The sequence below is a fragment of the Symphalangus syndactylus genome, chromosome 4, assembly GCF_028878055.3.
Source record: "Symphalangus syndactylus isolate Jambi chromosome 4, NHGRI_mSymSyn1-v2.1_pri, whole genome shotgun sequence".
NCBI classification, from domain to species: domain Eukaryota; kingdom Metazoa; phylum Chordata; class Mammalia; order Primates; family Hylobatidae; genus Symphalangus; species Symphalangus syndactylus.
The window spans coordinates 18218823-18242537 of record NC_072426.2 but is presented as its reverse complement, the minus strand read 5'-3'; the positions used below and the strand labels follow the sequence as shown (position 1 = coordinate 18242537).

Below are 23715 nucleotides of genomic sequence, written 5' to 3'. Positions count from 1 at the left end.
TATCATTTGACCCAGCGATCCTATTACTGGGTATTTATCCAAAGGATTATAAATCATGCTACTATAAAGACACATGCACACGTATATTTATTGCGGCACTATTCACAATAGCAAAGACTTGGAACCAACCCAAATGTCCATTAATGATATACGGGATAAAGAAAATGAGGCACATATACACCATGGAAACCTATGCAGCCATAAAAAAGGATGAGTTCGTGTCATTTACAGGGACATAGATGAAGCTGTAAACCATCATTCTCAGCAAACTATCACAAGGAGAGAAAACCAAACCCTGCATGTTCTCACTCATAGGTGGGAATTGAACACTGAGAACACTTGAACATAGGGCAGGGAATGTCACACACCAGGGCCTGTCAGGGTGCGGGGGGCTGGGGGAGGGATAGCATTAGGAGAAATACCTAATGTAAATGATGAGTTAATGGGTGCAGCAAACCAACATGGCACATGTATACCTATGTAACAAATCTGCACGTTGTGCACTTGTACCCTAGAACTTAAAGTATAAGGAAAAAAAAGAGTTCTTCAACCAAGTGGACTATATCCACATTTTAGAGCCCTCTCCTTCTTCCAAGATCCCATGAAATGACAGTATAAACTTTAAAAATAAAACACATAGCAACTCTGGAAATCTAGGAGGACCCCACCTGCAGGTCTGGACAGCGAGGGTTTCTGGAAAAGAGAAAGCAGAGGCAAAGAGATCACCGATGAGACGACAGCGCTGAGGGACTCATACAGAAGCAAAAGCAGTTCCTCCAAAAGTGAATTTCCACAGGAGAACTGCAAAAGAATTTTACAACAGAGGCTTAAATCAAGGTGGTAGCTTTCACTTTAGGTTCCACTAGGCTCACAGAAGCATCAGAAAGGCTATGTTCAATATACTCACAACTAGAGATTTCCACTGTGTGTTTGATAAAATCAAACAGTATTTTAGGAGTTCAAGGGGATCCTAGCAAGGGAGGCTCCTGCAGACACGTCACCAGAGCTGAATCAGACGCGGCCACTCAAGCGTTTATTCCGGGGTGAAAGCAAACATGCTATCTGGTAAACCGAGAATTCTGACAAGGGCGACTCAGATACCTTAGGTGACTAACTGCTGCTTTGGGGGATGGGGATGAGTATAAGAAGTCTCTTTAGTAACATTATCACTGAAAATAATAGCCAATATGGATTTAATTAATGATATGCTTTTGTTACTGTCAAACTGACTTAACTTTTTTTTTTCAAGCCAAATTGTATCCAGCTTTATTAAAGATACTTTCCATAAACAATCACGGTATGTCAGGCAGAACATGGGTAGGCAATCTCTAACAGTATACAACAACTTTCAAACTCCCTTCTTCAATGGACTACCAAAAATCAGAAAGCCACCATAAAATCCAAAGAAGCCTTCATCTGATGCTCTGAACCAGGGAAAGTTTAGAGTGAGGGTTGACACTTCGCATTTAGCATGTTGTTTAATAACTTTTCACAAGCCAACCCTGACTTTCAGGAAGTGAAATGAAACTGGCAGAATTTATCTGAAGATCCACAATCTAGAAACAGAACCACTGATCTTTTGAGGGGTGCCATTTCAGTGGCATCACTGGACAGTCCAGATTGCCTGACACACTGGTAACCAACTATTGGGGGTCACGTCCCAACAGATGTCTGGGTTTAAGGGAGTTAATTCTATGCTGAAAGGTGGAAAAGGAGAAGAGGACGTAAAAACGAATTTGTTTTTCCATACCACAAGGTTTTTGTTCCAAGGTGGCCATGTGTGTCAAAGTCAGGGAATCTCTTCTCCTGGTAGCCAAGAGGAGGTCTCTCAAAACTAGAAGAGAAAGGTTTTCCCCATATCAATTCAGCTTCGGAGACACTCTATTCGTGACATATGCCCCTTCCCCCTAAAACAACAATGAAGTGCTGTGTGCTAACAACATAGCTTTAAAAAAAAAAGTAAAACAAAATTCTGCATTTTTATAAAACTTGATGAAAATAGTATTTCAAACTGTACAGTCACCAGAAGTACCCAGTTATCAAAAACGCACACACTTCCCCTGGCATCTCCAGCACCTTCAGCTTTCTGTGTCTGATCTGTTTGGCATCTCCATTTTCTGTAGGGTTATTCCCCTCCTTGCCAGCATCAGCTTTCCCCTTTTTCCCTTTTGGTACCTTCTCTCCCCTCTTTGCAGGGGCCTTTTTAGGCTTGGGCTCTGGCTTTGGAGGAGCAGGTTTAGCAGACAACCTCACGAATCTTCTCTGTGGTTCGTCCCTACCTTGGCTTTATCTCCTTTAGCATCCCCTTCAGCCTTTCTCTTGGGCATGGTGGCGGTGATGGCGGCAGAATGTAATTGCCCAGCGCGGGCTTTGGTGGGTCCTGGGGTCATTCTCACCTCTTCACACTGCTCCTGCTTTAACGTTACATGTTTTTTAATAGTTTGTAGAGTTAGTCTCCCCCTCACTTCTCATTTTTAAAACACTCTTAGAGATTTTTGCTGTCTTTTGTCTTTTTGATATCTTATTTAAAAGTTTACTTGCCGGGCGCGGTGGCTCACGCTTGTAATCCTAGCACTTTGGGAGGCCGAGGCGGGCGGATCACGAGGTCAGGAGATCGAGACCACGGTGAAACCCCGTCTCTACTAAAAATACAAAAAAATTAGCCGGGCGCGGTGGCGGGCGCTGTAGTCCCAGCTACTCGGAGAGGCTGAGGCAGGAGAATGGCGTGAACCCGGGAGGCGGAGCTTGCAGTGAGCCGAGACTGTGCCACTGAACTCCAGCCTGGGCGACAGAGCGAGACTCCTTCTCAAAAAAAAAAAAAAAAAAAAAAAAAAAAAAGTTTACTTATCCCCAAGTTTTAAAAATAATGCATAAAATAAACTCCAACTTGGCTTTTTGAAGGTAGGAAAATAAAAGTTAAAATTGCTGCTGGAATAATTTTCTAAAAAGCAGAATATTGTAATATTTTGAATTTTTTCCAGAAAAATCAAAATAGTAGAAAAAATCATATTTCAGTGAAACATGAACTCTTACATCGTTTAAGTTAATTGAATTAGAAGACAAATTAATATGTGAGACATTTATCCTTCTGAAATAAAGTTAAATCCTGAATATGCCTCCTTAATTATTCACATTCCTCCAAAGGTTTAAATCAAGGTGGCAGCTTTCAGTTTAGGTTCCATTAGGTTTACAGAAGCATTAAAAGGGCTATGTTCAGTATATTCACAACTAGAGATTTCCACTGTGTATTTGATAAAATCAAGCAATATTTTAGGAGTTCAAAGGGATCTTATAAGTCCCAGAACCATAAAGGCTTGCCCTGGGTAGTGGATAACCCCAGTTTGTATCAGGTAAATTTCTAAATAAATATTTTATTCCCATGTACTTATTTTGAGGGAAATAAAATGAAGCAGAATTTTAATGGTGCAAAGTGTGGTGAGAGAGAGAGAGAAAAAAAAAATGACAAGAATGAGATGAGGCTATTTAAAGATTGCAAAATATATGTACCTCTATCTAGAAAAATATATTAAGGAAGCTGCCTTTTTTTGTTCTGGAAAAAGTTTAATGGCTCATTTCAATTATATGAATGAAATGGGCATCATTTTTTGTGAAGGAAAGGTGTTAATATCATTTTCCCTCTTAGGCTTATAAGGCATGGAACTTTAACTCTGAAGGCAGGTGGTGCCTGGCTTTCTGCCTTAAAAATATTACACTTGAAGGTTTCTGGTGATGAATAAGTTGCTCAAATTTGCATAAAGGCCAAGGAGACTTTGGGGAGAAATGGGAAGGAGACCCTGAGGCTTTGAGTTTCAATGTCACTACAATGTCTGGTTGCTGAGGTGTCCTAGTTTAAGACCAGTTGGCAGTAAGAACCACAGAAGACACTTAGGGGAACCCTTCTGGAAGAGAAAAAGCTGGAACTGGTGCCTGGCACTCATACCAGAGCCTGGGGTGATGTGGGAAACACTGCATCAGATCACAGCTCATGTGCAATAATCTAAGCATCTTAGGTGAGGGCCGTGCATGCTTCCTGCATTTGTCCATGATTAAACTCCACCACTGTCACTGAAGAGTTGTACCTGAGAAGCCCAGGTCTACCATCTTATGGCACAACCATAAACTGGACAGAGAGGCAGGAGACTGCTTCTTCCTTCCCCAGGGTGGAGGAGCTGCTCTCAGAGCAACAGTGAGAGTATGGGAAAGGGCCAATTCAGGTGTTGTCGGACCTGAATTTATAACATATTAGGTTCCTTCTTTAAAAATCAAAGAATACAAAATTCAGAATATAAAGTTGCTAGGACCCATTCCAGGGACATGAAGGGGCCCTTGCAGCTGAGGGGCCCTGAAGCTTCAACTTAGTTCGTTTCAGATAGGCAGGCCTCTGAGGGGCTTCTCTCTCTCCATGGTGGAGGCCAGCCCAGGGTGCATAACTGTTAATGCCTTCTAGAGTAGTGCAGTGTGGCAGAGAAGGGGGCCTCAGGTAGATTAATGAGGTGCTTTCATTTTTCTCTCAGTGAAGGTCAGCAAGAAGGACAGATCCCTAGAACTCAGTGGTGAGGAGGGAAAATAGACATTCTTGTCATAAGGAGGATGGGTAGGTGCTCAGTCGTAACATTCTGAATGTTAGAAGTTTCCTGTGCTCTAAGCTGGTAAAGCAGGACACACCTATCCATTATATCTTAATGCCTCTGAAGTTAATTATATACTTAATGAATAATGGAAATTGAATTATTGTAACAGCAATCCGTCAATTAGAATAAATGTGTTTCCACAGTTTTTTTTAAAGTGTTACTCTTTCTAATATATTATGGACACTCCTTTTATTTCAACTGTTGCCTTCATGTGGATGATGTGATTTGCAACTGAGTGCAGCTCAGCTCCATCCAGTGTGCTCATCTTCTCAAGGCACTATCTCCTTCTCTTTTCTTCCATTTTCTGGTTAATGTAGTCAACACCCATCCCACCATCTATCCAAGGCACTGTAAAATAATGAACTCTCTTCCTAGCTTCACCTTATTCCTTTTTACTTTCCGTAGCCCAGGAGTTACTGAGTTCAAATGAATTTATCTCCTAATGTCTTTTCTATTCGTTATCTCTTTGTAATTCAATGTCACTTTTGGATTCTAGACTCTTCTTTCATTTCTAGAATATTGCAGTATCTTCTAACTCTTTATTCGGATTTTTCCCTTCCAATAATTTTTCTATAATGCTGCCAGAAGGGGCCCTTCTAAAGCACAAATAGTCCATGTCACCATGTGCACAAAAACCTTCGCTGGTTCCTTATTCCCTAAAACAAGCTCTGGTCCATCAAAGGACCATGGAAACACAGCCATTATTGTTGAGAGTTTTACTTTTGTTTAATACACTCTGAGCGCCTACAGGAAAAATGTCTGAGTTGCAGGTGGAATTCCAAGACCATTTATTTTATTTCATGCTCTTCTTGCAGGTACTCTACATGCAAATACCATTAATCATTTCTTAATTCATTGCTTTCCTTTCTGGGTCTCAGCTCTATTCTGTTTTTATTCTTTTTCCAGGAGTCTTACCTCTCATTCTAATAGTATTTAGCTTCTAAGTGCTCTTCTCAGGTTTTGTTTTTCATTTCTAAAAAAGGCCTAGTTCTTTATATTAGCCACCCTCTCATTCCGTTTCTTTTTGAATGATCTTTCTGTTCCAGAGAGCCACTGGCAATCTGAGTCCCATGAAAATAAGAAGTGGTTTTGGACATGGGGTAGACGCTGCTTGTAACTATCTTAAAAAATGAAATAAGCGGTGACCTATTTTCTGAGTTGTAAGTGATTTTTAAATTGCTCATGAAAATAGAAGAGTCTTGGCAGAGAAACCCGATTACTTCGAGTGCATAATGGTGAGAAAGCTTTTGTCTCATGGGATAGTTATCATATGAGATTATAATTCAACTGTAGTTACTAGTGATCTGTGTAGTGAAATGTAGGTTGATAACTTCAGTTCATTTTCCAATAGAGAAATGTCAGAATTTAAGCAGGCCCCAAAGGGCTATGAGAAGCTGTGTCTTCTAAAAGAAAATGGGTTGAATGGGCATAACTGGCTTGGTCCTAGTCACCAACAGAATCACTTTCTTGAAGCCTGGTGTGACTTTCCATTTCCCCAGTGTACATGCTGTATGTGGAGCTTACAGAATACTGACCAAGACTCAAGTGAACAAGCAAAGGGGGCAGGAAAAAGAAGGGATGTTCTGACCTAATAGATAAATAAATAAATATTTTAAAAGCTGCCTTGTTTAGATGTTGTCATAATTAATTTTAATGGTCTAATGAATACTTTCTTAATTTTTGTTTTAGGGATATATTGGTTGTATACAAATGAAAAAGTGAAATTACTCAAAATCTTCTTTCCCTCTCTTAATTGCTTTACAGGACATAAAAATTCAGAGAATTGGCAGCATTTTAATTCAACCCACACAATCCAGTTTTAATTTTAATTAAGCCCCAAAATATTTTCAAAAGCCTACTATATGCAAAGTATTATATGCGGTGCTGAAAAGAATGCAAAGCTATTACAAGGCTCTTGTGAGGAAAAAAGAAAAAATGAGAAAATGTATGTAGGCATTGTTTGTACACTATATAATATTTAAATGTCAGTTGTAATAATTATTATCATTATTATTAAACAGACATCCTGTCTCCTGGAACTCACAATCTTTTGGGGGATATAGATATCCAAGTAATTAGTACTGGGAAGGCTGAAATGAGCATACAACCAAATTTTATGAGAATCAGAAATGAGAACAAAGTTAATTCTATTTGGAAAAATCTAGAAGGTCTTCTTAGATGAGAAAGTGTATAGACTACAGTTGAGCCTGGAACAATGCAGGGTTAGGAGGGCCAACCCCCGTGCAGTCAAAAATTCACGTACAACTTTTGACTTCCCAAAAACTTTAATAGCCTACTGTTGACTACAAGCCTTACCAATAACATAAATAGTTGATTGAGACATATTTTTGTGCTATATGTATTATATACTATATTCTTACAATAAAGTAAGCTAGAGAAAAGAGAATGTTATTAAGAAAATCAAAAGGAAAAGAAAAATATATTTACATTTATTTAGTGGATATGGATCATCATAAAGGCCTTCACCCTTGTCATCATGTTGACTAGGCTGAAAAGGAGGAAGAGAAGGAGAGGTTGATTGTACTGTCTCAGTAGTGGTGGAGGTGGAAGACATGAAGGAGGTGAAAGAGGAGGCAGGAGAGGAAGGTCACACTCAGTGTAACTACAGAAATCCTTTTTAATTTCTGTCTAACTTTTTTGCTTTCTAATTTCTCTACAAATGTCTCTATCTGGTACCAATCCTTCTTCAACCATTTATTTTAGTCTCAGTGCCTCTATCATAGAAGGGTCTAGGCTGTAAAAGAAGTCAAAAGCAGTCTTGAATAATCAGAACACTTCTGCCAGATTGTCTAATGTCAATTTATTTCCTGGCATTGCTCCTTCTATATCTTCTTCCTCATAATCTGTCACAGGTTTGGAAACACTCATCTCCATCAAACCATCTTTTAATTCCGGTGTGATATCTATTAGCTCTCGATTTTCTCCAAGATCTATATCTTGAAACTCTTTCCCCCAATCTTTTTTTGTCATATCCACAATCACTTTCATGATTTCCTTGATTGGCTCTGTGATAAATCCTGTGAAGTCATGTACAACATCTGGACACAGTTTTCTTCACCAAGAATTTATTGTTTCGGGCTTGATGGTTTTCATGTTTTTTCTATAATAACAATGGTATCCTCAATGGTGTAATCTTTCCAAACTTTCATGATGTTCTCCATGTCAGAGTTCTCTTCCACAGTGTTGATAATCCTTTCCCCATAGAGTACTGTGTGTAATGAGCCTTAAAGGTCCTTATGCCCCCTGAATTTAGAGATGTTGTGTTTGGGGGGTGAGTAGACCACTTTGATGCCTTTGGCATTGAACTCATGAGGTTCTGGGTTACCAGGGGCATTGTTCAATTTGTCCACTATCAAAAGAACATTAAAAGGCAGTCTCCTACTGGCAAGGTGCTTCTTTACTTCAGGAAAAAACATCAGTGGAACCAGTCCAGAAAAAGATTCTCAGTGTGCAGGCTTTATTGTTGTACAAAAAAAGACTAGCAGCTGATGTTTATCTTTTCCCTTCAAATCTTGGGGGTTAGCAGCTATATAGGTAAAGGCAGTCCTTATCATAAACCTGACTGCATTTGTATAAAACAGTAGAGTTAGCCTATCAATTCCTGCCTTCAATCCTGGTGCTCACTTCTCTTCCTTACTAATTAATGTCATTCATGGCATTTTTTCAAAATAGGGCACTTTTGTCTGCATTAAAAACGGGTTCAAGCAAATACCTTTTCTCTTTAATGATTCTCTTAATGGTGTCTGGGGACTCATCTGCACCCTCTTGTTCAGCAGAAGTTGCTTCTCCTGCTATCTTCACATTTTTAAGGCCAAAAGTCTTTTTTAAATTGTCAAACCATCCCTTGCTGACATTAAAGTCTCTAGATTTAGATCCTTCACTTTATTTTCCCTTTTTCTCATATAATGACCTCACTTTGTCTTGAATCATATTTAAGCCGATAGGTATGCCTTTCTTATAACAATGCTGCACCCACATAAAGCTGCATTTTCAATACAAGATAAAAAATACTTCACAAAAAGTGCAAAGTATTATCCTGTTGGCATAGCTGCAGTGACAGTTTCACAAAAAACTTGTGAAATTTTTTTCTTCTTTTTTTTCTTACAGTGGTTCTTTTGCTAGATTTATCTTTAATTGACTGGAAACCACAAAGGCAGACCTTAATCTATGGTATCTATATCAAGCAATTCAACTTTTTCTTTTTTCTTTTTTTTTTTAATTATACTTTAAGTTCTAGGGTACATGTGCACAATGTGCAAGTTTGTTACATATGTATACATGTGCCAGGTTGGTGTACTGCACCCATTAACTCATCATTTACATTAGGTATATCTCCTAATGATATCCCTCCCCCCTACTCACACCCTACAACAGGCCCCAGTGTGTGATGTTCCCTTTCCTGTGACCAAGTGTTCTCATTGTTCAATTCCCACCTCTGAGTGAGAACATGCGGTGTTTGGTTTTTTGTCCTTGTGATAGTTTGCTGAGAATGATGGTTTCCAGCTTCATCCATGTCCCTACAAAGGACATGAACTCATCATTTTTTATGGCTGCATAGTATTCCATGGTGTATAGTGCCACATTTTCTTAATCCAGTCTATCATTGACGGACACTTGGGTTGGTTCCAAGTCTTTGCTATTGTGAATAGTGCTGCAATAAACATATCTGTGCATGTGTCTTTGTAGCAGCATGACTTACAATCTTTTGGGTATATACCCAGTAATGGGATGGCTAGGTCAAATGGTATTTCTAGTTCTGGATCCCTGAGGAATCGCCACACTGACTTCCACAATGGTTGAACTAGTTTACAGTTCCACCAACAGTGTAAAAGTGTCCCTATTTCTCCACATCCTCTCCAGCACCTGTTGTTTCCTGAGTTTTTAATGATTGCCATTCTAACTGGTGTGAGATGGTATCTCATTGTGGTTTTGATTTGCATTTCTCGGATGGCCAGTGATGATGAGCATTTTTTCATGTGTCTTTTGGCTGCATAAATGTCTTCTTTTGAGAAGTGTCTGTTCATATCCTTTGCCCACTCGTTGATGGGGTCGTTTGTTTCTTTCTTGTAAATTTGTTTGGGTTCTTTGTAGATTCTGGATATTAGCTCTTTGTCAGATGAGTAGATTGCAAAAATTTTCTCCCATTCTGTAGGTTGCCTGTTCACTCTGATGGTAGTTTCTTTTGCTGTGCAGAAGCTCTTTAGTTTAATTAGATCCCATTTGTCAATTTTGTCTTTTGTTGCCATTGCTTTTGGTGTTTTAGTCATGAAGTACTTGCCCATGCCTATGTCCTGAATGGTATTGCCTAGGTTTTCTTCTAGGGTTTTTATGGCTTTAGGTCTAACAGTTAAGTTTTTAATCCATCTTGAATTAATTTTTGTATAAAGTGTAAGGAAGGGATCCAGTTTCAGCATTCTACATATGGCTAGCCAGTTTTCCCAGCACCATCATTTATTAAATAGGGAATTGTTTCCCCATTTCTTGTTTTTGTCAGGTTTGTCAAAGATCAGATGGTTGTAGATGTGCAGTATTATTTCTGAGGGTTCTGTTCTGTTCCATTGATGTATATCTCTGTTTTGGTACCAGTACCATGCTGTTTTGGTTACTGTAGGCTTGTAGTATAGTTTGAAGTCAGGTAGTGTGATGCCTCCAGCTTTGTTCTTTTGGCTTAAGATTGTCTTAGAAATGCAGGCTCTTTTTTGGTTCCGTGTGAATTTTAAAGTAGTTTTTTCCAACTCTGTGAAGAAAGTCATTGGTAGCTTGATGACGGTGGCATTGAATCTATAAATTACCTTGGGCAGTATGGCCATTTTCACGATATTGATTCTTCCTACTCATGAGCATGGAATGTTCTTCCATTTGTTTGTGTCCTCTTTTGTTTCATTGTGCAGTGTTTTGTAGTTCTCCTTGAAGAGGTCCTTCACATCCCTTGTAAGTTGTATTCCTAGATATTTTATTCTCTTTGAAGCAATTGCAAATGGGAGTTCACTCATGATTTGGCTCTCTGTTTGTCTGTTATTGGTGTCTAAGAATGCTTGTGATTTTTGTGCATTGATTTTGTATCCTGAGACTGCTGAAGTTACTTATCAGCTTAAGGAGATTTGGGGCTGAGATGATGCGGTTTTCTAGATATACAATCATGTCATCTGCAAACAGGGACAATTTGACTTCCTCTTTCCCTAATTGAATACCCTTTATTTCTTTCTCCTGCCTGATTGCCCTGACCAGAACTTCCAGCACTATGTTGAATAGGAGTGGTGAGAGAGGGCATCCCCGTCTTGTGCCAGTTTTCAAAGGGAATGCTTCCAGTTTTTGCCCATTCAGTATGATATTGGCTGTGGGTTTGTCATAAATAGCTCTTATTATTTTGAGATATGTCTTATCAATACCTAATTTATTGAGAGTTTTTAGCATGAAGGGCTGTTGAATTTTGTCAAAGGCCTTTTCTGCATCTATTGAGATAATCATGTGGTTTTTGTCTTTGGTTCTGTTTATATGCTGGATTATGTTTATTGATTTGCACACGTTGAACCAGCCTTGCATCCCAGGGATGAAGAAGCCCACTTGATCATGGTGGAAATGCTTTTTGATGTGCTACTGGATTCAGTTTGCCAGTATTTTATTGAGGATTTTCGCATCAATATTCATCAGGGATATTGATCTATTGGTCTAAAATTCTCTTTTTTTGTTGTGTCTCTGCCAGGCTTTGGTGTCAAGATGATGCTGGCCTCATGAAATGAGTTTAGGAGGATTCCCTCTTTTTCTATTGATTGAAATAGTTTCAGAAGGAATAGTATGAGCCCCTCCTTGTACCTTTGGTAGAATTCAGCTGTGAATCCCTCTGGTCCTGGACTTTTTTTGGTTGGTAGGATATTAATTATTGCCTCAATTTCAGAGCCTGTTATTGGTCTATTCAGGATCTCAACTTTTTCCTGGTTTAGTCTTGGGAGGGTGTATGTGTTGAGGAATTTATCCATTTCTTCTAGATTTTCTAGTTTATTTGCACAGAGGTGTTTATAGTATTCTCTGATGGTAGTTTCTGTTTTTGTGGGATCGGTGGTGATATCCTCTTTATCATTTTTTATTGTGTGTATTTGATTCTTCTCTCTTTTCTTCTTTATTTGTCTTGCTAGTGGTCTATCAATTTTGTTGATCTTCTCAAACAACCAGCTCCTGGATTCATTGATTTTTTGAAGGGGTTTTTGTGCCTCTATCTCCTTCAGTTCTGCTCTGATCTTAGTCATTTCTTGCCTTCTGTTAGCTTTTGAATGTGTTTGCTCTTGCTTTTCTAGTTCTTTCAATTGTGATGCTAGGGTGTCGATTTTAGATGTTTCCTGCTTTCTCTTGTGGGCATTTAGTCCTATAAATTTCCCTCTACACACTGCTTTAAATGTGTCCCAGAGATTCTGGTATGTTGTGTCTTTGTTCTCATTGGTTTCAAAGAACATCTTTATTTCAGCCTTCATTTCGTTATGTACCCAGTAGTCATTCAGGAGCAGGTTGTTCAGTTTCTATGTAGTTGAGCAGTTTTGAATGAGTTTCTTAATCCTGAGTTCTAGTTTGATTGCACTGTGGGCTGAGAGACAGTTTGTTATAATTTCTGTTCTTTTACATTTGCTGAGGAGTGCTTTACTTCCAACTATGTGGTCAATTTTGGAATAAGTGTGCTCTGGTGCTGAGAAGAATGTATATTCTGTTGATTTGGGGTGGAGAGTTCTGTAGATCTCTGTTACGTCCACTTTGTGCAGAGCTGAGTTCAAATCCTGGATATCCTTGATAACTTTCTGTCTCATTGATCTGTCTAATGTTGACAGTGGGGTGTAAAAGTCTCCCATTATTATTGTGTGGGAGTCTAAGTCTCTTTGTAGGTCTCTAACGACTTGCTTTATGAACGTGGGTCCTCCTGTATTGGGTGCATATATATTTAGGATAGTTAGCTCTTCTTTTTGAATTAATCCCTTTACCATTATGTAATGGCCTTCTTTGTCTCTTTTCATCTTTGTTGTTTTAAGGTCTGTTTTATCAGAGACTAGGATTGCAATCCCTGCCTTTTTTTGTTTTCCGTTTGCTTGGTAGATCTTCATCCATCTCTTTATTTTGAGCCTATGTGTGGCTCTGCATGTGAGATGAGTCTCCTGAATACAGCACACTGATGGATCTTGACTCTTTATCCAATTTGCCAGTCTGTGTCTTTTAATTTGAACATTTCTCCCATTTACATTTAAGGTTAATATTGTTATATGTGAATTTGATCCTGTCATTATGATGTTAGCTGGTTATTTTGCTCATTAGTTGATGCATTTTCTTCCTAGCCTCGATGGTCTTTACAATTTGGCATCTTTTTGCAGTGGCTGGTACTGTTTGTTCCTTTCCGTGTTTAGTGCTTCCTTCAGGAGTTCTTGTAGGGCAGGCCTGGTGGTGACAAAATCTCTCAGCATTTGCTTGTCTGTAAAGGATTTTATTTCTCCTTCACTTATGAAGCTTAGTTTGGCTGGATATGAAATTCTGGGTTGAAAATACTTTTCTGTAAGAATGTTGAATATTGGCCCCCACTCTCTTCTGGCTTGTAGAGTTTCTGCTGAGAGATCCACTGTTAGTCTGATGGGCTTCCCTTTGTGTGTAACCCGACCTTTCTCTCTGGCTGCCCTTAACATTTTTTCCTTCATTTCAACTTTGGTGAATCTGACAATTATGTGTCTTGGAGTTGCTCTTCTCGAGGAGTATCTTTGTGGTGTTCTTTTTATTTCCTGAATTTGAATGTTGGCCTGCCTTTCTAGGTTGGGGAAGTTCTCCTGGATAATATCCTGCAGAGTGTTTTCCAAGTTGGTTCCATTCTCCCCATCACTTTCAGGTACACCAGTCAGATGTAGATTTGGTCTTTTCACATAGTCCCATATTTCTTGGAGGCTTTGTTCATTTTTTACTCTTTTTTCTCTAAACTTCTCTTCTGGCTTCCTTTCATTCATTGGATCTTCAATCACTGATACCCTTTCTTCCAGTTGATCGAATTGGCTACTGAAGCTTGTGCATTTGTCCCGTAGTTCTCGTGTCATGGTTTTCAGCTCCATCAGGTCATTTAAGGGCTTCTCTACATTGGTTACTCTACTTTGCCATTCATCCAATCTTTTTTCAAAGTTTTTAGCTTCACGATACGTTTGAAGTTCCTCCTTTAGCTCGGAGAAGTTTGATTATCTGAAGCATTCTTCTCTCAACTTGTCAAAGTCATTCTCTGTCCAGCTTTGTTCCATTGCTGATGAGGAGCTGCATTCCTTTGGAGGGGGAGAGGTGCTCTGATTTTTAGAATTTTCAGGTTTTCTGGTCTGTTTTTTCCCCATCTTTGTGGTTTTTACCTACCTTTGGTCTTTGATGATGGTGATGTATAGATGGGGTTTTGGTGTGGATGTCCTTTCTGTTTGTTAGTTTTCCTTCTAACAGTCAGGACCCTCAGCTGCAGGTCTGTTGGAGTTTGCTGGAGGTCCACTCCAGACGCTGTTTGGCTGGGTATCATCTGCAGAGGCTGCAGAACAGCAAATATTGCTGAACAGCAAATGTTGCTGCCTGATTCTTCCTCTGGTAGCTTCATCTCAGAGGGGTACCCAGCCATGTGCGGTGTCAGTCTGCCCCTTCTTGGGGGTGCCTCCCAGTTAGGCTACTCAGGGCTCAGGGACCCACTTGAGGAGGCAGTCTGTCTGTTGTCAGATCTCAAACTCTGTGCTAGGAGAACCACTACTCTCTTCAAAGCTGTCAGACAGGGACATTTATGTCTGCAGAGGTTTCTGCTGCCTTTGTTCAGCTATGCTCTGCCCCCAGAGGTGGAGTCTACAGAGGCAGGCAGGCCTCCTTGAGCTGCAGTGGGCTCCACTCAGTTCAAGCTTCCTGGCTGCTTTGTTTACCTACTCAAGTCTCAGCAAAGGCAGGAGCCCCTCCCCCAGCCTTGCTGCTGCCTTGCAGTTCGATCTCAGACTGCTGTGCTAGCAACGAGCAAGGCTCCGTGGGCGTGAGACCCTCTGAGCCAGGCACAGGATATAATCTCCTGTTGTGCCATTTGCTAAGACTGTTGGAAAAGTGCAGTATTAGGGTGGGAGTGACCTGATTTTCCAGGTGCTGTCTGTCACAGCTTCCCTTGGCTAGGAAAGGGAATTCCCTGACCCCTTGCACTTCCTGGGTGATGCGATGCACCCTGTTGCAGCTCATGCTCAGTGGGCTGCACCCACTCTCCTGCACCCACTGTCCTACAAGCCCCAGTGAGATGAACCCGGTACCTCAGTTGGAAATGCAGAAATCATCCGTCTTCTGCATTGCTCACACTGGGAGCTGTAGACTGGGGCTGTTCCTATTCAGCCATCTTGGAGCTGCCCCCTTAACTTTTTCTTATAATGCCACTTTTTCTCTGCTTCTTGGGAGCACTTCCACCACCACTAGTGGCACTTCATGTTAGTCCCATGGTATTATTCAAGGTTTATGGTATTGCACTAACCACGATTAAAAAATATGCAAAAACTGTGAGGATCACTCTTTATTGGGATATGTAGTTTACTGGAAAGATGAAGTGCTCATGTGGAAATGATTAGCATCGCATGGTGTCTTAAGCAGATACAACCCTTGAGCTCACCACAGTGGCAAGGGGAGATGGCTATGAAGTTATGACAGTAGTACAGTATATGCTACAGTTAATTTATGTAATTATGATTTAATACTGCATCTTTATGTTTGCTTACATTTCTCTCAACTGCAAATGGTACCCTGTGAGGCTGTATGTGCATAAGTTTTGGTAAATCTTGACTTTTTATATAAGATCTGTGTATGTTTTATGGTAGTAAGTGACTAGTAGAATAATATTTAGTAACATTTTTTGCATTTGTGACATATCTAAATTTTCTTAATTTTTTCAATATTTTTGGCTGTAAGACTCATCTATTTTTTTCAAATTGTCACATATCTCCAGAAATTTTTCCAATAGATTTATTGAAAAAAATCTGCATATAAGCGGACCCATGCGCTTCAATACTGTGTTGTTCAAGTCAACCATATTTATTTTATAGAAAATAAAAGGTATGCTGATTGTCTCAAAATTTTACTCATTTACTTGTTTTCATATTTCATCAACATCAGTTTTAAAATGTACCCAATTGAGACACAAAGAATTATTTTTCTGAGTACTTTTTATAAAACTGCCAAGTTGTTTACTTTCATAATGCTCCTTCCCATAAATTGAAGCCAGAAGAGTTTTAAGGATGTGTTTGTGTTCATTCTGAAGATATTTTGAACCAGTGGGTACACCTCTACTTGTAGAAAGACCACAATCATGTTTCTTTCCATGGGCTTAAAAATAAAAAGAAAGGTTGACAAGAAACACCTTCTGGCCCTACATTCATTTCCCTGTTCGGCACTTGTGCTCTGTTGCCTTCACTAAAGAGAAAAACTCACCAGTCACAACCTCCTCCTCCTCATTGTTGGAGGCAGATCAAATTTACTCCCTACCTTGGTTCACAGGAAATGGCTGTAGAGGACTGTAGATCACAGAGGTTAAGAGTGAGGGTCTGGACAAATCAGCTACTTCTTCTTTAAAGCCAACTAACAAAAAGGCCACCTAGCTTTCAATGGAGTTGAAACAGCCTTCTATTGGAAGAAGATACCATCTAGGACTGTCATTGTTAGAAAGGAGAAGTCAGTGCCTGACTTAAAGCTTCAAAGGATAGGCTAACTCTCTTGTTGGGAGTTAATGCAACTGGTGACTTTAAGTGGAAGCCAATGCTCATTTGCCATTCCAAAAATGCTAAAGTCTTTAAGGATTATGTTAAATCAATTCTGCCTGGGTTCTATCAATGGAACAACAAAGCCTGGATGACAGCACTTCTGTTTACAGCATGGTTTACTGAATACTTTAAGCCCACTGTTGAGACCTACTGCTCAGAAAACAAGACTCCTTTCAAAATATTATTGCTTACCTGGTCACCAAAGAGCTCTGATGAAGATATACAAAGAGATGAATGTTGTTTTCATGCCTGCTAACACAACATCCATTCTGCAGCCCATGAATCAAGTAGTAGTTTTGACTTCCAAGTCTTATTATTTAAGAAACACATTTCATAAGACTATAACTGCCATACCTGTTGGATTTGGATAAAGTACATTAAAAACCTCTTGGAAGAGGTTCACCATTCTAGATGCCATTAAGAACATTTGTGACTCGTGGGAGGAGGTAAAAATATCAACATTTGCAGGAGTTTGGAAGAAGTTGATTCCAATCCTCACTGATGACTTTGAGGGGTTCAACACTTCAGTGGAAGAAGTAACTGAAGATTTGATGGAAATAGCAAGATCATTAGAAAAGTGGAGCCTAAAGATGTGACTTAATTGCTGCAATCTCATAAGAAATCATGAATGGATAAGGAGTTGCTTCTTATGGATAAGCAAGTGGTTTCTTGAGATGGGAATCTGCTCCTAATGAAGATGCTGTGACCATTATTGAAATGGCAACAGAATTTAGAATATTACACAAACTTATAATCAAACAGTGGTAGAGTTTGAGAGGATTGACTTCAGTTTTGAAAGTTCTATTGTGAGTAAGATGCTATCAAACAGCATCACATGCTACAGATAAAGTTTTTGCGAAAAAAAAATCAATCAATGCAGCCAACTTCACTGATGGCTTATTTTAAGAAATTGCCACAGCCACCCCAGCCTTCAGCAACCTCCTCCCTGAACAGTCAGCAGTTATGAGCATCAAGGCAAGAATCTCCACCAGTAAAACAAATTACAGTTTGTTGAAGGCTCAGATGATGGTTAGAATTTTTTAGCAATAAAGTATTTTTAAATTACTGTATGCAAATTATTTTTAGACATAGTGCTATTGCACAGTTAATAGACTACAGTATAGTATAAACATAAATTTTATATGCACTAGAGAACTAAAAAAATTGTGTAACTCTCTTTATTGCAATTTATTGTGGTGGTCTAGAACCAAACCTGCAGTATCTCCAAGGTATGCTTGTATTTCTAACGTAAGTTACATTCCTTAGCCCAAAGAGTACTTCTCTATGTGCATGATTTAGAATAAACATTCAGTCAGTCTTTAATTTCTGAAGACATACAATTCACAAAGTCATAGCTTCAGGTGAGAAAGGAAAAGATAAAGATATACATTAAACTTTGAGGTCTGTTTCATAGCTTAAGAAATAAAGTGCTGTGTCTTCTTTATTACTCCTGAAGGATTTAAATACAGAAATTCGTTAATTTTGTTTTTCAATTCTCTTACAAGCAAATTCTTTATGTGCTAAGTATATATTTAATTATATATTTTTACAAGCTTTAGCTATAGCATTTGATATTCCTTGTAGTTGTTTAGTGTTACTATTGATAGGAATAAAGCTACAATATTTCATTTAAAATAAGACATCATCAGTTTTAAGACAATCCTGAATTCTGCCATGTGAAGTATTTAAAAAAGTAAATCTTAGAATCCATGACATGATAATTTATCAGCATTTTAATGATACTTACCAGTATAAAATATAATCTATAGTCTGTAAAGCCCAGAGATAGAGGAATTTGTAAAACTAGATGGATTAGCATCTGGAATTAAAGATATTAGACTTTCAATTCTAAAAGCATAAAAGACATTCTATGTTTTACGCACATAACCATGTGCATCAAATAATTGTTAAAGAGACCCACGAATCTTTATCCTTATACTTGTCAGAGACTTTAAGATGGTAATAGCTGAAAGTAAAAATAAGCATTCTTAATGGAACTGAGTTAACCAACAGCTAATTAATTGCCCGTCCCAAGCCTCCAGAGCCACCAAAGGGAAGGAAATCCAGCTTCTGTCTTCCGTTCTTGAACTTCCCAGATTCACCCTTTAATTTATCATAGAAGGGGCAAATTTACCAATATCCAGTAAAGTGTTTGCTATAGGCAATATGGGTCTCTATAACTTTTGAAGATTATTGTATTATGTTTTAATTTTAGTATCTCACCACAATTCATGCTGCTTTCAAAGTTTAATCACCTCCCCACATCCTGTGGACTCTCTTTATCACTTATGCATTCACCAAGAATGATGGAACATTAATTCTGTTCCACACACTCACCTAGGAATTGGGGATAAAATAATAAGAAATTTTCTCTTTGCCCTCAAGTGAGCAGTTTTACAGAGGAGACAGTTTCAGTCACACTGTAATGGCACTTCTATGGTTTGTCAATTTCACAGTAATATGAAATAATGGCCCAAAGGAGGAGATAATGATCTCTGCTTTCAGAGTCAGTAGGAGGAGCTATAGCAACTGAGTCTTGAGAATGAAAAGGAAGGAATTTAGCAGGGCTATATGGGGAAGGGATGATGGTGGCACTTCAGGCAAAGTCAGCATCATGGGCACATTTTGTTTTCATGTTTGTCTCATCTACCAGACTTTCTAAAGTGAAGACCTCAAACTTTAGTAATGCCCACCACCCAAGCCAGAGAAAGACAATGTTTAGCAAGCATGTTTTTTTGTTTGTTTGTTTCGTTTTTTTTTTTTTCCAGTAAAAATAAGATGAGAGATCGGCTGTAGAGAATATTGAGAATAGTCAGAAAATAGGTCAATGGTTCTCAAACTTTGGTAAGCATGAGAATCACTTGGGGTGCTTGTTGCTAAGCACCACTCTCAGAGTTTCTGCTGCAGTAGGTCTGGAGTGGAGGCAAAAAAGTTGCGTTTTTAATAAGCCCTACCCTTAGCCCCATGACTCTGACACAGGTAGTCCACGGAGCGCAGAGGTATATAGGTGAAATGGAATTTGTGCATACTTATGTCCTGGTTCTTATCAACCACCTGCAGCTCAGCAAATATACCTTGAGGTGCACTCCACGTCAGCTATCAAAAGCTCTGTAATCAAGGTAAACCTGTGTGGCTCAGACCTGTTAAGTTAATTTTCTGGCTAATATGCTGAGAGAAAAATAAATCTGCCTCCTGAGACTTAACAGGTCTTCTAGATTTTAAAATATTAGCATGTTTTTCAAGTGTGGTGAAGCTGAAAGCACTTAAAAAGCTCCAGGATTAGTCACTTCTCTTTAAAAAAAGTTTGCAGTGGTACAATACTTACCTCGCAAGATGAAAATTTCCACCTGAGACTTTTTTTTTCTATATTTTATAATCATTGATGAGAATTAATGCCAACTCTACCTTTTTTAGACATTGACTGAAACATTTTAAAACTGAGTTGAAAATAATCCTGGGCGCGCCTTTAACACCCACTTGCTCTAATTTAACTCCATTTGTCTTTCCCTTACTTACTCTTTATTTTCTTCAGCATTCCAGCTGTTAGCATTAAATCTAATTTTTGTATGTCAGCCCATGTCAAAGCAAGCCTTAATCCTTTTAATGTTAACCTATCACCAGCTCAAAGCTGCTTTATATCATCAGATATAACCACATTTCCAACCCTGAGGGCATGGAGTGTGATTATGTACGCATGCATGCTAGAGCTTCCCTGCAGTACTACTTGGTGTAGACTGGAATTCTGTATGGGGTGGGTCAGGATTTAATCCCAACCAATGTACTTTGTTTACGGAAATAGAAAAAGGCTTTGTTATAAGGTGGGAGCACTGCAGAAGTATTGGAAAGAGGATTGGCTATCGTATTGTCCTGTGTATTTTTTAGTCTAAGAGAGATTAAAATGTTATGGGCAAAGGTATACAGTTAATGACAGAAGTGTTGAAATGGGAACCAAACAGGAAATCTTCAGATCTATAGCCTAACCCATACTTTGTCCCTTTGTCAGTGGAGTTATACTGTATCATTTACTTTCTTTTCTCCCTTGAGTGATTAACTCAAGCATCTCAAAGCAAAACAAAACAAAACCACCCTACTGTTTTTATTCCTTTCATCTAGACAATTATTTGGGGAGTAAGGGGAGGTTGTAAAAGAGTCAACTGTGTCTTGAAAGTTTGGAATAATTATATATTTTTTTTCCTCTGGTTTCTGACAAGACATACCTCAAATTTACAAAACTACTCAGTGAAACAGGGTATTGTCATTGGCCAAGTCCTGCGTGGAAACAACTTGCAGTCAGGTACAGGTGACTTTTTAAAAATTCTACTAAGGCATTTAACTGTGTTATAGTAATACACTGATGAAGAAATTCTGTCTGCTTATATGGAAGATAAACATCATCACCAAATGCAGATAGATATTATTGCCATTTTATTTTATATAAAATATATATTTGGTGTAATGGAATTAGAATTTTAGAAAGAGCTTACATCTTAAGTAAAAGAAAGGGTATCTTGTAAATGAGTGTGAAGAGACATTATCATAAACAAGTTTGAATGTCCAGTTAAATGTCCACCTTAAATAGGCAATACATAGTGGAAGAGAATAAAAAAGAACATTCTCTTTTATTCGTATTATGGATCTCAGCCCTGGGCTTAAAAGAATAAGCCATATTACTTTTTTCCTAGAGCAGCTCACGTCCTAAGGGGGAGGAATAACACAGAAAATGTTAACTACACTGCTACAAGACAAGTAACTTCAAAGTCCTATGAGACCTTAAGGGGAGAGTAATTAATTTTGTTTTGGAAATTGGGAAAGGCTTCAAGGGGGATATAATGTTGAAACAAGTGCAGGTTCAATTTTTAAAAAGCCAAGCAGATGATTTTTTTAAGGCATAAATACAGCAGCATGACATTTCTTTTCTGAACATTAAAAAATATCTTTTTAAGGCTTGTTTAAAATAATATTTCTACAAAATAAACGTCTCACTTCTCATTTTCTCCAACTGAGATAACAAAGTCTTCCTTTTATTTTTATTCACTGCTTTGTTGGTTTTTCTATTAAGCTCGTTATATATACTTCATGACGATTTTCCCTATATCACTTATTTGGGCAGAAGCTTCTTGAAGAAATCTATGTCTACATTTCCCTCTAAAAGAATCACTGTATATTCTTGTATATAATTCTCATTATTCTCTTTTTTCTTGTTTCTCCTTTCACTTTTATTTTATTCTCTTTTTCATACTATTTCAGTACTAACCGTAGAAAACTGGGAACAATAGTACACACTGATACCTTTATATATGTTTTCTTTCTATACACGCTTCCTCTGCATAAAGACACTGATTACAAATACTATAATTTTCATTTACAAAGAAAAGCTGGGGTTAAGGTATTTTCCAAAGATACAGGGGCACCTGTGATGAATACAGAAACAAAATCTCCTAAGTCAGTGGTCATTAGATCAATTGTTCAACATTTTAAATGTTGTCCTAGATTTGATGCCAGTCCCTCGACAATAGGTTTTGAAAAGAGGGTTCATGATCTGAGATCCCGAAAAGGAAAGAGTTAAAAGGAAGAGAATCTTAGAGGATTAGATTGATCTCTAGGGATTTGGAAACTAGGCAGAAGATCTGAAGATGAAAGGAAAGATTTGATTCTGTGCTAAATTACAAGTTTTGAAGGAAATTAGAGTGTAATTTTGTTCAGCTATAGATAAGAATCCACAGCCTAAATTAGTAAAGTTCTTATAACTATTATCTTTTAAATCATAATTAAAAAGTATTTCTAAAACTATGTCAGTTGTGAACAATCACCTTGAGGTACAAGTGTAATATGAAAAATCTGAGAAAGCGCAGCAGTAGCAACCAGTGCATATTAAACATCAGTTGCAAAAGGGCAAGTCCAAAAGGCATGTCATTACATTACTGTATATCTTTTCTTCTCAGCCACGAGAAGAGGGAAAGGCATAAAGAACTGCTGTCATGCCTTGTTTATTTTGGCCTCACAAAAGCATCAAAGTTCTGCTTTTTGGGGGAGCTGGTAGGGTGCCTTAGATTCTTCTCGCCCTACTCCTGAGAGGAAAGCTACGTTTAAACAGGCCTCAAAGAGCAAAATTTTGGTATCCCCCTGGAACCATTTATTATACTTGAGCCTGACTCAGTCGCTGGTAATACCCTCAACCCAGCTTAAATAAACTTGGCATATAGGCTAAGCCAATTAGTGTGTTGCTGTCCACTGGTTAGAGTTTCCAGGAACAATCAGTCCTGCTGGGAAAAAAGAGCATGGTTTTTCTTCCATTACCAAATAAATACTTGATTAATCTGATTTCCGAGTGAATACCTGATTTCTTTCAGAGATATGCTTGTAGAAAGTTAAGAGTGGGCCGGTGGTAAAAATGGAGAATTAAACACACATACTCAACTCTACATTCTCCCAGAAACTCTCAAACAACTGTCAGGGATTGAAGGGAAGAGAAAGTGGTGGGGGAAGTGGAAACGCTACAGGGCAAAGGGATGAGAGGGGAGAAGGTAGTGGAATCTGAATGGTGGATGGTTGTGTGGTAACTGATTTAGCAGATCCGTGAAATCTGAATAAAGCCATTAGTGGGAAAAATTTAGAAGCACAATAATTGCCATTGCAGAATCTGCAAAGCTTCAGGGTTCTTGACCCCTGTTATTCTGGAAGTAGGATACAGGTAGGACTTAAAAAAAAAAGGATTGGATGCAAGTCTGTTTTAAAAATCTCCATTTTACCTCTACTCCCTTTAGAAACCCCACTAAAATGACAGCCTAGGTTTCTCTTTGATTTGTCTTAAGGAACACACTCAAAATGACCCAAACAAAAACAACCAACTAAAGACAAATATGTCTTTATATACTTTCAGTTAAAATCCTACTGGGGGGGGTGGAGCCAAGATGGCCGAATAGGAACAGCTCCGGTCTCCAGCTCCCAGCCCCAGCGACACAGAAGACGGGTGATTTCTGCATTTCTGCTTGAGGTACCGGTTTCATCTCACTAGGGAGTGCCTAACAGTGGGTGCAGGACAGTCGGTGAAGCGCACTGTGCGCGAGCCGAAGCAGGGCGAGGCATTGCCTCACTCGGGAAGCGCAAGGGGTCAGGGAGTTCCCTTTCCTAGTCAAAGAAAGGGAAAACAGACGGCACCTGGAATATCGGGTCAGTCCCGTCCTAATTCTGCGCTTTTCCAACGGGCCTGGAAAACGGCACACTAGGAGATTGTGTCCCGCACCTGGCTCGGAGGGTCCTATGCCCACGGAGTCTCGCTGATTGCTAGCACAGCAGTCTGAGATCAC

At 38.8% G+C, this 23715-nt stretch overlaps 2 pseudogenes; one reads left to right on the top strand and one right to left on the bottom strand.

The window, feature by feature from the left end:
- LOC129480433 (ADP/ATP translocase 2-like) overlaps window positions 1-23715 on the top strand; it is a 58969-nt pseudogene that overhangs the window by 20787 nt on the left and 14467 nt on the right.
- Window positions 1930-7086, bottom strand: LOC134736445 (non-histone chromosomal protein HMG-17-like; annotated as a pseudogene).